This window comes from Microchirus variegatus (assembly GCF_963457635.1).
Source record: "Microchirus variegatus genome assembly, chromosome: 22".
Classification (NCBI taxonomy): domain Eukaryota; kingdom Metazoa; phylum Chordata; class Actinopteri; order Pleuronectiformes; family Soleidae; genus Microchirus; species Microchirus variegatus.
Window position 1 is genome coordinate 370,918 of NC_139823.1, and position 17,133 is coordinate 388,050.

Consider the following 17,133-nt stretch of genomic DNA (forward strand, 5'->3'; position numbering starts at 1 on the left):
ACACATAAACGTAGAAAAACAGAAAACAAGTCCAAACAATAAAAATAATTGCAAAATCTTACACTGAGTGTCCAGAAGTAACATTGTAAAGATGTTATGTTCACTTTTTAAGGTTTATTTCATGTGGCAGGAGAAAAAAATGGAAAATCTCCAAATGAGCTTAACTCACTCCAATGCGAAAGTAAACATAGAAAAACAGAAACAAGTCCAAACAATGAAATAATTGCAAAAGTTTACACTGAGTGTCCAGAAGTAACATTGTAAAGATGTTATGTTCACTTTTTAAGGTTTATTTCATGTGGCAGGAGAAAAAAATGGAAAATCTCCAAATGAGCTTAACTCAAACTAATGTACACATAAACATAGAAAAACAGAAAACAAGTCCAATCAATGAAATAATTGCAAAAGTTTAAACTGAGTGTCCAGAAGTAACATTGTAAAGATGTTATGTTCACTTTTTAAGGTTTATATCATGTGGCAGGAGAAAAAAATGGAAAATCTCCAAATGAGCTTAACTCACTCTCATGTACACATAAACATAGAAAAACAGAAAACAAGTCCAATCAATGAAATAATTGCAAAAGTTTAAACTGAGTGTCCAGAAGTAACATTGTAAAGATGTTATGTTCACTTTTTAAGGTTTATATCATGTGGCAGGAGAAAAAAATGGAAAATCTCCAAATGAGCTTAACTCACTCTAATGTACACATAAACATAGAAAAACAGAAAACAAGTCCAAACAACTAAATAATTGCAAAATCTTACACTGAGTGCCCAGAAGTAACATTGTAAAGATGTAATGTTCACTTTTTAAGGTTTATTTCATGTGGCAAGAGAATAAAAATGGAAAATCTCCAAATGAGCTTAACTCACTCCAATGAGCAAGTAAACATAGAAAAACAGAAAACAAGTCCAAACAATGAAATAATTGCAAAAGTTTACACTGAGTGTCCAGAAGTAACATTGTAAAGATGTTATGTTCACTTTTTAAGGTTTATATCATGTGGCAGGTGAAAAAAATGGAAAATCTCCAAATGAGCTTAACTCACTCTCATGTACACATAAACATAGAAAAACAGAAAACAAGTCCAAACAATGAAATAATTGCAAAAGTTTACACTGAGTGTCCAGAAGTAACATTGTAAAGATGTTATGTTCACTTTTTAAGGTTTATATCATGTGGCAGGTGGAAAAAATGGAAAATCTCCAAATGAGCTTAACTCACTCTAATGTACACATAAACATAGAAAAACAGAAAACAAGTCCAAACAATAAAATAATTACAAAATTTTACACTGCGTGTCCAGAAGTAACATTGTAAAGATGTTATGTTCACTTTTTAAGGTTTATATCATGTGGCAGGAGAAAAAAATGGAAAATCTCCAAATGAGCTTATCTCACTCTAATGTACACATAAACATAGAAAAACAGAAAACAAGTCCAAACAATGAAATAATTGCAACATTTTACACTGAGTGTCCAGAAGTAACATTGTCAAGATGTTATGTTAACTTTCTTAAGTTTATATCATGTGGCAGGAGAAAAAAATGGAAAATCTCCAAATGAGCTTAACTCACTCTAATGTACACATAAACATAGAAAAACAGAAAACAAGTCCAAACAATGACATAATTGCAAAATTTTACACTGAGTTTCCAGAAGTAACATTGTAAAGATGGTATGTTCACTTTTCAAGGTTTATATCATGTGGCAGGAGAAAAAAATGGAAAATCTCCAAATGAGCTTATCTCACTCTAATGTACACATAAACATAGAAACACAGAAAACAAGTCCAAATAATTAAATAATTGCAACATTTTACACTGAGTGTCCAGAAGTAACATTGTAACGATGTTATGTTCACTTTTTAAGGTTTATATCATGTGGCAGGAGAAAAAAATGGAAAATCTCCAAATGAGCTTAACTCACTCCAATGCGCACTTTAACATAGAAAAACAGAAAACAAGTCCAAACAATGAAAAAATTGTAAAATTTTACACTGAGTGTCCAGAAGTAACATTGTAAAGATGTTATGTTCACTTTTCAAGGTTTATATCATGTGGCAGGAGAAAAAAATGGAAAATCTCCAAATGAGCTTATCTCACTCTAATGTGCACATAAACATAGAAACACAGAAAACAAGTCCAAACAATGAAATAATTGCAACATTTTACACTGAGTGTCCAGAAGTAACATTGTAAAGATGTTATGTTCACTTTTTAAGGTTTATATCATGTGGCAGGAGAAAAAAAGGGAAAATCTCCAAATGAGCTTAACTCACTCCAATGCGCACTTTAACATAGAAAAACAGAAAACAAGTCCAAACAATGAAAAAATTGTAAAATTTTACACTGAGTGTCCAGAAGTAACATTGTAAAGATGTTATGTTCACTTTTTAAGGTTTATATCATGTGGCAGGAGAAAAAAATGGAAAATCTCCAAATGAGCTTATCTCACTCTAATGTACACATAAACATAGAAACACAGAAAACAAGTCCAAACAATGAAATAATTGCAACATTTTACACTGAGTGTCCAGAAGTAACATTGTAACGATGTTATGTTCACTTTTTAAGGTTTATATCATGTGGCAGGAGAAAAAAAGGAAAATCTCCAAAAGAGCTTAACTCACTCCACTGCGCACGTTGACATAGAAAAACAGAAAACAAGTCCAAACAATAAAATAATTACAAAATTTTACACTGCGTGTCCAGAAGTAACATTGTAAAGATGTTATGTTCACTTTTTTAAGTTTATATCATGTGGCAGGAGAAAAAAATGGAAAATCTCCAAATGAGCTTATCTCACTCTAATGTACAAACAAACATCGAAAAACAGAAAACAAGTCCAAACAATGAAATAATTGCAAAATTTTACACTGAGTGTCCAGAAGTAACATTGTAAAGATGTTATGTTCACTTTTTAAGGTTTATATCATGTGGCAGGAGAAAAAAATGGAAAATCTCCAAATGAGCTTATCTCACTCTAATGTACACATAAACATAGAAAAACAGAAAACAAGTCCAAACAATGAAATAATTGCAACATTTTACACTGAGTGTCCAGAAGTAACATTGTCAAGGTGTTATCATAACTTTCTTAAGTTTATATCATGTGGCAGGAGAAAAAAATGGAAAATCTCCAAATGAGCTTACCTCACTCTAATGTACACATAAACATAGAAAAACAGAAAACAAGTCCAAACAATGAAATAATTGCAAAATTTTACACTGAGTTTCCAGAAGTAACATTGTAAAGATGTTATGTTCACTTTTTAAGGTTTATATCATGTGGCAGGAGAAAAAAATGGAAAATCTCCAAATGAGCTTATCTCACTCTAATGTACACATAAACATAGAAACACAGAAAACAAGTCCAAACAATGAAATAATTGCAACATTTTACACTGAGTATCCAGAAGTAACATTGTCAAGATGTTATGTTAACTTTCTTAAGTTTATATCATGTGGCAGGAGAAAAAAATGGAAAATCTCCAAATGAGCTTAACTCACTCTAATGTACACATAAACATAGAAAAACAGAAAACAAGTCCAAACAATGAAATAATTGCAACATTTTACACTGAGTGTCCAGAAGTAACATTGTCAAGATGTTATGTTAACTTTCTTAAGTTTATATCATGTGGCAGGAGAAAAAAATGGAAAATCTCCAAATGAGCTTAACTCACTCTAATGTACAAACAAACATAGAAAAACAGAAAACAAGTCCAAACAATGAAATAATTGCAAAATTTTACACTGAGTGTCCAGAAGTAACATTGTAAAGATGTTATGTTCACTTTTTAAGGTTTATATCATGTGGCAGGAGAAAAAAATGGAAAATCTCCAAATGAGCTTATCTCACTCTAATGTACACATAAACATAGAAAAACAGAAAACAAGTCCAAACAATGAAATAATTGCAACATTTTACACTGAGTGTCCAGAAGTAACATTGTCAAGATGTTATGTTAACTTTCTTAAGTTTATATCATGTGGCAGGAGAAAAAAATGGAAAATCTCCAAATGAGCTTAACTCACTCTAATGTACACATAAACATAGAAACACAGAAAACAAGTCCAAACAATGAAATAATTGCAACATTTTACACTGAGTGTCCAGAAGTAACATTGTAAAGATGTTATGTTCACTTTTTAAGGTTTATATCATGTGGCAGGAGAAAAAAAGGGAAAATCTCCAAATGAGCTTAACTCACTCCAATGCGCACTTTAATATAGAAAAACAGAAAACAAGTCCAAACAATGAAATAATTGCAAAATTTTACACTGAGTGTCCAGAAGTAACATTGTAAAGATGTTATGTTCACTTTTTAAGGTTTATATCATGTGGCAGGAGAAAAAAATGGAAAACTCCAAATGAGCTTATCTCACTCTAATGTACACATAAACATAGAAACACAGAAAACAAGTCCAAACAATGAAATAATTGCAACATTTTACACTGAGTGTCCAGAAGTAACATTGTAAAGATGTTATGTTCACTTTTTAAGGTTTATATCATGTGGCAGGAGAAAAAAAGGGAAAATCTCCAAATGAGCTTAACTCACTCCAATGCGCACTTTAATATAGAAAAACAGAAAACAAGTCCAAACAATGAAAAAATTGTAAAATTTTACACTGAGTGTCCAGAAGTAACATTGTAAAGATGTTATGTTCACTTTTCAAGGTTTATATCATGTGGCAGGAGAAAAAAATGGAAAATCTCCAAATGAGCTTATCTCACTCTAATGTACACATAAACATAGAAACACAGAAAACAAGTCCAAACAATGAAATAATTGCAACATTTTACACTGAGTGTCCAGAAGTAACATTGTAAAGATGTTATGTTCACTTTTTAAGGTTTATATCATGTGGCAGGAGAAAAAAAGGGAAAATCTCCAAATGAGCTTAACTCACTCCAATGCGCACTTTAACATAGAAAAACAGAAAACAAGTCCAAACAATGAAAAAATTGTAAAATTTTACACTGAGTGTCCAGAAGTAACATTGTCAAGATGTTATGTTAACTTTCTTAAGTTTATATCATGTGGCAGGAGAAAAAAATGGAAAATCTCCAAATGAGCTTAACTCACTCTAATGTACACATAAACATAGAAAAACAGAAAACAAGTCCAAACAATGAAATAATTGCAAAATTTTACACTGAGTTTCCAGAAGTAACATTGTAAAGATGTTATGTTCACTTTTCAAGGTTTATATCATGTGGCAGGAGAAAAAATGGAAAATCTCCAAATGAGCTTATCTCACTCTAATGTACAAACAAACATAGAAAAACAGAAAACAAGTCCAAACAATGAAATAATTGCAAAATTTTACACTGAGTGTCCAGAAGTAACATTGTAAAGATGTTATGTTCACTTTTTAAGGTTTATATCATGTGGCAGGAGAAAAAAATGGAAAATCTCCAAATGAGCTTATCTCACTCTAATGTACACATAAACATAGAAACACAGAAAACAAGTCCAAACAATGAAATAATTGCAACATTTTACACTGAGTGTCCAGAAGAAACATTGTAACGATGTTATGTTCACTTTTTAAGGTTTATATCATGTGGCAGGAGAAAAAAAGGGAAAATCTCCAAATGAGCTTAACTCACTCCAATGCGCACTTTAACATAGAAAAACAGAAAACAAGTCCAAACAATGAAAAAATTGTAAAATTTTACACTGAGTGTCCAGAAGTAACATTGTAAAGATGTTATGTTCACTTTTTAAGGTTTATATCATGTGGCAGGAGAAAAAAATGGAAAATCTCCAAATGAGCTTATCTCACTCTAATGTACAAACAAACATAGAAAAACAGAAAACAAGTCCAAACAATGAAATAATTGCAAAATTTTACACTGAGTGTCCAGAAGTAACATTGTAAAGATGTTATGTTCACTTTTTAAGGTTTATATCATGTGGCAGGAGAAAAAAATGGAAAATCTCCAAATGAGCTTATCTCACTCTAATGTACACATAAACATAGAAAAACAGAAAACAAGTCCAAACAATGAAATAATTGCAACATTTTACACTGAGTGTCCAGAAGTAACATTGTAAAGATGTTATGTTCACTTTCTTAAGTTTATATCATGTGGCAGGAGAAAAAAATGGAAAATCTCCAAATGAGCTTATCTCACTCTAATGTACACATAAACATAGAAACACAGAAAACAAGTCCAAACAATGAAATAATTGCAACATTTTACACTGAGTGTCCAGAAGTAACATTGTAACGATGTTATGTTCACTTTTTAAGGTTTATATCATGTGGCAGGAGAAAAAAAAGGAAAATCTCCAAAAGAGCTTAACTCACTCCAATGCGCACGTTAACATAGAAAAACAGAAAACAAGTCCAAACAATAAAATAATTACAAAATTTTACACTGCGTGTCCAGAAGTAACATTGTAAAGATGTTATGTTCACTTTTTTAAGTTTATATCATGTGGCAGGAGAAAAAAATGGAAAATCTCCAAATGAGCTTATCTCACTCTAATGTACAAACAAACATAGAAAAACAGAAAACAAGTCCAAACAATGAAATAATTGCAAAATTTTATACTGAGTGTCCAGAAGTAACATTGTAAAGATGTTATGTTCACTTTTTAAGGTTTATATCATGTGGCAGGAGAAAAAAATGGAAAATCTCCAAATGAGCTTATCTCACTCTAATGTACACATAAACATAGAAAAACAGAAAACAAGTCCAAACAATGAAATAATTGCAACATTTTACACTGAGTGTCCAGAAGTAACATTGTCAAGATGTTATGTTAACTTTCTTAAGTTTATATCATGTGGCAGGAGAAAAAAATGGAAAATCTCCAAATGAGCTTAACTCACTCTAATGTACACATAAACATAGAAAAACAGAAAACAAGTCCAAACAATGAAATAATTGCAAAATTTTACACTGAGTTTCCAGAAGTAACATTGTAAAGATGTTATGTTCACTTTTCAAGGTTTATATCATGTGGCAGGAGAAAAAAATGGAAAATCTCCAAATGAGCTTATCTCACTCTAATGTACACATAAACATAGAAAAACAGAAAACAAGTCCAAACAATGAAATAATTGCAAAATTTTACACTGAGTGTCCAGAAGTAACATTGTAAAGATGTTATGTTCACTTTTTAAGGTTTATATCATGTGGCAGGAGAAAAAAATGGAAAATCTCCAAATGAGCTTATCTCACTCTAATGTACACATAAACATAGAAAAACAGAAAACAAGTCCAAACAATGAAATAATTGCAACATTTTACACTGAGTGTCCAGAAGTAACATTGTCAAGATGTTATCATAACTTTCTTAAGTTTATATCATGTGGCAGGAGAAAAAAATGGAAAATCTCCAAATGAGCTTAACTCACTCTAATGTACACATAAACATAGAAAAACAGAAAACAAGTCCAAACAATGAAATAATTGCAACATTTTACACTGAGTGTCCAGAAGTAACATTGTCAAGATGTTATGTTAACTTTCTTAAGTTTATATCATGTGGCAGGAGAAAAAAATGGAAAATCTCCAAATGAGCTTAACTCACTCTAATGTACAAACAAACATAGAAAAACAGAAAACAAGTCCAAACAATGAAATAATTGCAAAATTTTACACTGAGTGTCCAGAAGTAACATTGTAAAGATGTTATGTTCACTTTTTAAGGTTTATATCATGTGGCAGGAGAAAAAAAGGGAAAATCTCCAAATGAGCTTAACTCACTCCAATGCGCACTTTAATATAGAAAAACAGAAAACAAGTCCAAACAATGAAAAAATTGTAAAATTTTACACTGAGTGTCCAGAAGTAACATTGTAAAGATGTTATGTTCACTTTTCAAGGTTTATATCATGTGGCAGGAGAAAAAAATGGAAAATCTCCAAATGAGCTTATCTCACTCTAATGTGCACATAAACATAGAAACACAGAAAACAAGTCCAAACAATGAAATAATTGCAACATTTTACACTGAGTGTCCAGAAGTAACATTGTAACGATGTTATGTTCACTTTTTAAGGTTTATATCATGTGGCAGGAGAAAAAAAAGGAAAATCTCCAAAAGAGCTTAACTCACTCCACTGCGCACGTTAACATAGAAAAACAGAAAACAAGTCCAAACAATAAAATAATTACAAAATTTTACACTGCGTGTCCAGAAGTAACATTGTAAAGATGTTATGTTCACTTTTTTAAGTTTATATCATGTGGCAGGAGAAAAAAATGGAAAATCTCCAAATGAGCTTATCTCACTCTAATGTACAAACAAACATAGAAAAACAGAAAACAAGTCCAAACAATGAAATAATTGCAAAATTTTACACTGAGTGTCCAGAAGTAACATTGTAAAGATGTTATGTTCACTTTTTAAGGTTTATATCATGTGGCAGGAGAAAAAAATGGAAAATCTCCAAATGAGCTTATCTCACTCTAATGTACACATAAACATAGAAAAACAGAAAACAAGTCCAAACAATGAAATAATTGCAACATTTTACACTGAGTGTCCAGAAGTAACATTGTCAAGATGTTATCATAACTTTCTTAAGTTTATATCATGTGGCAGGAGAAAAAAATGGAAAATCTCCAAATGAGCTTATCTCACTCTAATGTACACATAAACATAGAAAAACAGAAAACAAGTCCAAACAATGAAATAATTGCAAAATTTTAAACTGAGTGTCCAGAAGTAACATTGTAAAGATGTTATGTTCACTTTTTAAGGTTTATATCATGTGGCAGGAGAAAAAAATGGAAAATCTCCAAATGAGCTTATCTCACTCTAATGTACACATAAACATAGAAAAACAGAAAACAAGTCCAAACAATGAAAAAATTGTAAAATTTTACACTGAGTGTCCAGAAGTAACATTGTAAAGATGTTATGTTCACTTTCTAAAGTTTATATCATGTGGCAGGAGAAAAAAATGGAAAATCTCCAAATGAGCTTAACTCACTCTAATGTACACATAAACATAGAAAAACAGAAAACAAGTCCAAACAATGAAATAATTGCAACATTTTACACTGAGTGTCCAGAAGTAACATTGTCAAGATGTTATGTTAACTTTCTTAAGTTTATATCATGTGGCAGGAGAAAAAAATGGAAAATCTCCAAATGAGCTTAACTCACTCTAATGTACAAACAAACATAGAAAAACAGAAAACAAGTCCAAACAATGAAATAATTGCAAAATTTTACACTGAGTGTCCAGAAGAAACATTGTAAAGATGTTATGTTCACTTTTTAAGGTTTATATCATGTGGCAGGAGAAAAAAATGGAAAATCTCCAAATGAGCTTATCTCACTCTAATGTACACATAAACATAGAAAAACAGAAAACAAGTCCAAACAATGAAATAATTGCAACATTTTACACTGAGTGTCCAGAAGTAACATTGTCAAGATGTTATGTTAACTTTCTTAAGTTTATATCATGTGGCAGGAGAAAAAAATGGAAAATCTCCAAATGAGCTTAACTCACTCTAATGTACACATAAACATAGAAACACAGAAAACAAGTCCAAACAATGAAATAATTGCAACATTTTACACTGAGTGTCCAGAAGTAACATTGTAACGATGTTATGTTCACTTTTTAAGGTTTATATCATGTGGCAGGAGAAAAAAAAGGAAAATCTCCAAAAGAGCTTAACTCACTCCAATGCGCACGTTAACATAGAAAAACAGAAAACAAGTCCAAACAATAAAATAATTACAAAATTTTACACTGCGTGTCCAGAAGTAACATTGTAAAGATGTTATGTTCACTTTTTTAAGTTTATATCATGTGGCAGGAGAAAAAAATGGAAAATCTCCAAATGAGCTTATCTCACTCTAATGTACAAACAAACATAGAAAAACAGAAAACAAGTCCAAACAATGAAATAATTGCAAAATTTTATACTGAGTGTCCAGAAGTAACATTGTAAAGATGTTATGTTCACTTTTTAAGGTTTATATCATGTGGCAGGAGAAAAAAATGGAAAATCTCCAAATGAGCTTATCTCACTCTAATGTACACATAAACATAGAAAAACAGAAAACAAGTCCAAACAATGAAATAATTGCAACATTTTACACTGAGTGTCCAGAAGTAACATTGTCAAGATGTTATGTTAACTTTCTTAAGTTTATATCATGTGGCAGGAGAAAAAAATGGAAAATCTCCAAATGAGCTTAACTCACTCTAATGTACACATAAACATAGAAAAACAGAAAACAAGTCCAAACAATGAAATAATTGCAAAATTTTACACTGAGTTTCCAGAAGTAACATTGTAAAGATGTTATGTTCACTTTTCAAGGTTTATATCATGTGGCAGGAGAAAAAAATGGAAAATCTCCAAATGAGCTTATCTCACTCTAATGTACACATAAACATAGAAAAACAGAAAACAAGTCCAAACAATGAAATAATTGCAAAATTTTACACTGAGTGTCCAGAAGTAACATTGTAAAGATGTTATGTTCACTTTTTAAGGTTTATATCATGTGGCAGGAGAAAAAAATGGAAAATCTCCAAATGAGCTTATCTCACTCTAATGTACACATAAACATAGAAAAACAGAAAACAAGTCCAAACAATGAAATAATTGCAACATTTTACACTGAGTGTCCAGAAGTAACATTGTCAAGATGTTATCATAACTTTCTTAAGTTTATATCATGTGGCAGGAGAAAAAAATGGAAAATCTCCAAATGAGCTTAACTCACTCTAATGTACACATAAACATAGAAAAACAGAAAACAAGTCCAAACAATGAAATAATTGCAACATTTTACACTGAGTGTCCAGAAGTAACATTGTCAAGATGTTATGTTAACTTTCTTAAGTTTATATCATGTGGCAGGAGAAAAAAATGGAAAATCTCCAAATGAGCTTAACTCACTCTAATGTACAAACAAACATAGAAAAACAGAAAACAAGTCCAAACAATGAAATAATTGCAAAATTTTACACTGAGTGTCCAGAAGTAACATTGTAAAGATGTTATGTTCACTTTTTAAGGTTTATATCATGTGGCAGGAGAAAAAAAGGGAAAATCTCCAAATGAGCTTAACTCACTCCAATGCGCACTTTAATATAGAAAAACAGAAAACAAGTCCAAACAATGAAAAAATTGTAAAATTTTACACTGAGTGTCCAGAAGTAACATTGTAAAGATGTTATGTTCACTTTTCAAGGTTTATATCATGTGGCAGGAGAAAAAAATGGAAAATCTCCAAATGAGCTTATCTCACTCTAATGTGCACATAAACATAGAAACACAGAAAACAAGTCCAAACAATGAAATAATTGCAACATTTTACACTGAGTGTCCAGAAGTAACATTGTAACGATGTTATGTTCACTTTTTAAGGTTTATATCATGTGGCAGGAGAAAAAAATGGAAAATCTCCAAATGAGCTTAACTCACTCTAATGAACACATAAACATAGAAAAACAGAAAACAAGTCCAAACAATGAAATAATTGCAACATTTTACACTGAGTGTCCAGAAGTAACATTGTAAAGATGTTATGTTCACTTTTTAAGGTTTATATCATGTGGCAGGAGAAAAAAATGGAAAATCTCCAAATGAGCTTATCTCACTCTAATGTACACATAAACATAGAAAAACAGAAAACAAGTCCAAACAATGAAAAAATTGTAAAATTTTACACTGAGTTTCCAGAAGTAACATTGTAAAGATGTTATGTTCACTTTCTTAAGTTTATATCATGTGGCAGGAGAAAAAAATGGAAAATCTCCAAATGAGCTTATCTCACTCTAATGTACACATAAACATAGAAACACAGAAAACAAGTCCAAACAATGAAATAATTGCAACATTTTACACTGAGTGTCCAGAAGTAACATTGTAACGATGTTATGTTCACTTTTTAAGGTTTATATCATGTGGCAGGAGAAAAAAAAGGAAAATCTCCAAAAGAGCTTAACTCACTCCAATGCGCACGTTAACATAGAAAAACAGAAAACAAGTCCAAACAATAAAATAATTACAAAATTTTACACTGCGTGTCCAGAAGTAACATTGTAAAGATGTTATGTTCACTTTTTTAAGTTTATATCATGTGGCAGGAGAAAAAAATGGAAAATCTCCAAATGAGCTTATCTCACTCTAATGTACAAACAAACATAGAAAAACAGAAAACAAGTCCAAACAATGAAATAATTGCAAAATTTTATACTGAGTGTCCAGAAGTAACATTGTAAAGATGTTATGTTCACTTTTTAAGGTTTATATCATGTGGCAGGAGAAAAAAATGGAAAATCTCCAAATGAGCTTATCTCACTCTAATGTACACATAAACATAGAAAAACAGAAAACAAGTCCAAACAATGAAATAATTGCAACATTTTACACTGAGTGTCCAGAAGTAACATTGTCAAGATGTTATGTTAACTTTCTTAAGTTTATATCATGTGGCAGGAGAAAAAAATGGAAAATCTCCAAATGAGCTTAACTCACTCTAATGTACACATAAACATAGAAAAACAGAAAACAAGTCCAAACAATGAAATAATTGCAAAATTTTACACTGAGTTTCCAGAAGTAACATTGTAAAGATGTTATGTTCACTTTTCAAGGTTTATATCATGTGGCAGGAGAAAAAAATGGAAAATCTCCAAATGAGCTTATCTCACTCTAATGTACACATAAACATAGAAAAACAGAAAACAAGTCCAAACAATGAAATAATTGCAAAATTTTACACTGAGTGTCCAGAAGTAACATTGTAAAGATGTTATGTTCACTTTTTAAGGTTTATATCATGTGGCAGGAGAAAAAAAGGGAAAATCTCCAAATGAGCTTATCTCACTCTAATGTACACATAAACATAGAAAAACAGAAAACAAGTCCAAACAATGAAATAATTGCAACATTTTACACTGAGTGTCCAGAAGTAACATTGTCAAGATGTTATCATAACTTTCTTAAGTTTATATCATGTGGCAGGAGAAAAAAATGGAAAATCTCCAAATGAGCTTAACTCACTCTAATGTACACATAAACATAGAAAAACAGAAAACAAGTCCAAACAATGAAATAATTGCAACATTTTACACTGAGTGTCCAGAAGTAACATTGTCAAGATGTTATGTTAACTTTCTTAAGTTTATATCATGTGGCAGGAGAAAAAAATGGAAAATCTCCAAATGAGCTTAACTCACTCTAATGTACAAACAAACATAGAAAAACAGAAAACAAGTCCAAACAATGAAATAATTGCAAAATTTTACACTGAGTGTCCAGAAGTAACATTGTAAAGATGTTATGTTCACTTTTTAAGGTTTATATCATGTGGCAGGAGAAAAAAAGGGAAAATCTCCAAATGAGCTTAACTCACTCCAATGCGCACTTTAATATAGAAAAACAGAAAACAAGTCCAAACAATGAAAAAATTGTAAAATTTTACACTGAGTGTCCAGAAGTAACATTGTAAAGATGTTATGTTCACTTTTTAAGGTTTATATCATGTGGCAGGAGAAAAAAAAGGAAAATCTCCAAAAGAGCTTGACTCACTCTAATGTGCACATAAACATAGAAACACAGAAAACAAGTCCAAACAATGAAATAATTGCAACATTTTACACTGAGTGTCCAGAAGTAACATTGTAACGATGTTATGTTCACTTTTTAAGGTTTATATCATGTGGCAGGAGAAAAAAAAGGAAAATCTCCAAAAGAGCTTAACTCACTCCACTGCGCACGTTAACATAGAAAAACAGAAAACAAGTCCAAACAATAAAATAATTACAAAATTTTACACTGCGTGTCCAGAAGTAACATTGTAAAGATGTTATGTTCACTTTTTTAAGTTTATATCATGTGGCAGGAGAAAAAAATGGAAAATCTCCAAATGAGCTTATCTCACTCTAATGTACAAACAAACATAGAAAAACAGAAAACAAGTCCAAACAATGAAATAATTGCAAAATTTTACACTGAGTGTCCAGAAGTAACATTGTAAAGATGTTATGTTCACTTTTTAAGGTTTATATCATGTGGCAGGAGAAAAAAATGGAAAATCTCCAAATGAGCTTATCTCACTCTAATGTACACATAAACATAGAAAAACAGAAAACAAGTCCAAACAATGAAATAATTGCAACATTTTACACTGAGTGTCCAGAAGTAACATTGTCAAGATGTTATCATAACTTTCTTAAGTTTATATCATGTGGCAGGAGAAAAAAATGGAAAATCTCCAAATGAGCTTATCTCACTCTAATGTACACATAAACATAGAAAAACAGAAAACAAGTCCAAACAATGAAATAATTGCAAAATTTTAAACTGAGTGTCCAGAAGTAACATTGTAAAGATGTTATGTTCACTTTTTAAGGTTTATATCATGTGGCAGGAGAAAAAAACGGAAAATCTCCAAATGAGCTTATCTCACTCTAATGTACACATAAACATAGAAAAACAGAAAACAAGTCCAAACAATGAAATAATTGCAACATTTTACACTGAGTGTCCAGAAGTAACATTGTCAAGATGTTATCATAACTTTCTTAAGTTTATATCATGTGGCAGGAGAAAAAAATGGAAAATCTCCAAATGAGCTTAACTCACTCTAATGTACACATAAACATAGAAAAACAGAAAACAAGTCCAAACAATGAAATAATTGCAACATTTTACACTGAGTGTCCAGAAGTAACATTGTCAAGATGTTATGTTAACTTTCTTAAGTTTATATCATGTGGCAGGAGAAAAAAATGGAAAATCTCCAAATGAGCTTAACTCACTCTAATGTACAAACAAACATAGAAAAACAGAAAACAAGTCCAAACAATGAAATAATTGCAAAATTTTACACTGAGTGTCCAGAAGAAACATTGTAAAGATGTTATGTTCACTTTTTAAGGTTTATATCATGTGGCAGGAGAAAAAAATGGAAAATCTCCAAATGAGCTTATCTCACTCTAATGTACACATAAACATAGAAAAACAGAAAACAAGTCCAAACAATGAAATAATTGCAACATTTTACACTGAGTGTCCAGAAGTAACATTGTCAAGATGTTATGTTAACTTTCTTAAGTTTATATCATGTGGCAGGAGAAAAAAATGGAAAATCTCCAAATGAGCTTAACTCACTCTAATGTACACATAAACATAGAAACACAGAAAACAAGTCCAAACAATGAAATAATTGCAACATTTTACACTGAGTGTCCAGAAGTAACATTGTAAAGATGTTATGTTCACTTTTTAAGGTTTATATCATGTGGCAGGAGAAAAAAAGGGAAAATCTCCAAATGAGCTTAACTCACTCCAATGCGCACTTTAATATAGAAAAACAGAAAACAAGTCCAAACAATGAAAAAATTGTAAAATTTTACACTGAGTGTCCAGAAGTAACATTGTAAAGATGTTATGTTCACTTTTCAAGGTTTATATCATGTGGCAGGAGAAAAAAATGGAAAATCTCCAAATGAGCTTATCTCACTCTAATGTGCACATAAACATAGAAAAACAGAAAACAAGTCCAAACAATGAAATAATTGCAACATTTTACACTGAGTGTCCAGAAGTAACATTGTAACGATGTTATGTTAACTTTCTTAAGTTTATATCATGTGGCAGGAGAAAAAAATGGAAAATCTCCAAATGAGCTTAACTCACTCTAATGTACACATAAACATAGAAAAACAGAAAACAAGTCCAAACAATGAAATAATTGCAAAATTTTACACTGAGTTTCCAGAAGTAACATTGTAAAGATGTTATGTTCACTTTTCAAGGTTTATATCATGTGGCAGGAGAAAAAAATGGAAAATCTCCAAATGAGCTTATCTCACTCTAATGTACACATAAACATAGAAACACAGAAAACAAGTCCAAACAATGAAATAATTGCAACATTTTACACTGAGTGTCCAGAAGTAACATTGTAAAGATGTTATGTTCACTTTTTAAGGTTTATATCATGTGGCAGGAGAAAAAAATGGAAAATCTCCAAATGAGCTTATCTCCCTCTAATGTACACATAAACATAGAAAAACAGAAAACAAGTCCAAACAATGAAAAAATTGTAAAATTTTACACTGAGTGTCCAGAAGTAACATTGTAAAGATGTTATGTTCACTTTCTAAAGTTTATATCATGTGGCAGGAGAAAAAAATGGAAAATCTCCAAATGAGCTTAACTCACTCTAATGTACACATAAACATAGAAAAACAGAAAACAAGTCCAAACAATGAAATAATTGCAAAATTTTACACTGAGTTTCCAGAAGTAACATTGTAAAGATGTTATGTTCACTTTTCAAGGTTTGTATCATGTGGCAGGAGAAAAAAATGGAAAATCTCCAAATGAGCTTATCTCACTCTAATGTACACATAAACATAGAAACACAGAAAACAAGTCCAAACAATGAAATAATTGCAACATTTTACACTGAGTGTCCAGAAGTAACATTGTAACGATGTTATGTTCACTTTTTAAGGTTTATATCATGTGGCAGGAGAAAAAAATGGAAAATCTCCAAATGAGCTTAACTCACTCCAATGCGCACTTTAACATAGAAAAACAGAAAACAAGTCCAAACAATGAAAAAATTGTAAAATTTTACACTGAGTGTCCAGAAGTAACATTGTAAAGATGTTATGTTCACTTTTTAAGGTTTATATCATGTGGAAGGAGAAAAAAATGGAAAATCTCCAAATGAGCTTAACTCACTCTAATGAACACATAAACATAGAAAAACAGAAAACAAGTCCAAACAATGAAATAATTGCAACATTTTACACTGAGTGTCCAGAAGTAACATTGTAAAGATGTTATGTTCACTTTTTAAGGTTTATATCATGTGGCAGGAGAAAAAAATGGAAAATCTCCAAATGAGCTTATCTCACTCTAATGTACACATAAACATAGAAAAACAGAAAACAAGTCCAAACAATGAAAAAATTGTAAAATTTTACACTGAGTTTCCAGAAGTAACATTGTAAAGATGTTATGTTCACTTTCTTAAGTTTATATCATGTGGCAGGAGAAAAAAATGGAAAATCTCCAAATGAGCTTAACTCACTCTAATGTACACATAAACATAGAAAAACAGAAAACAAGTCCAAACAATGAAATAATTGCAAAATTTTACAC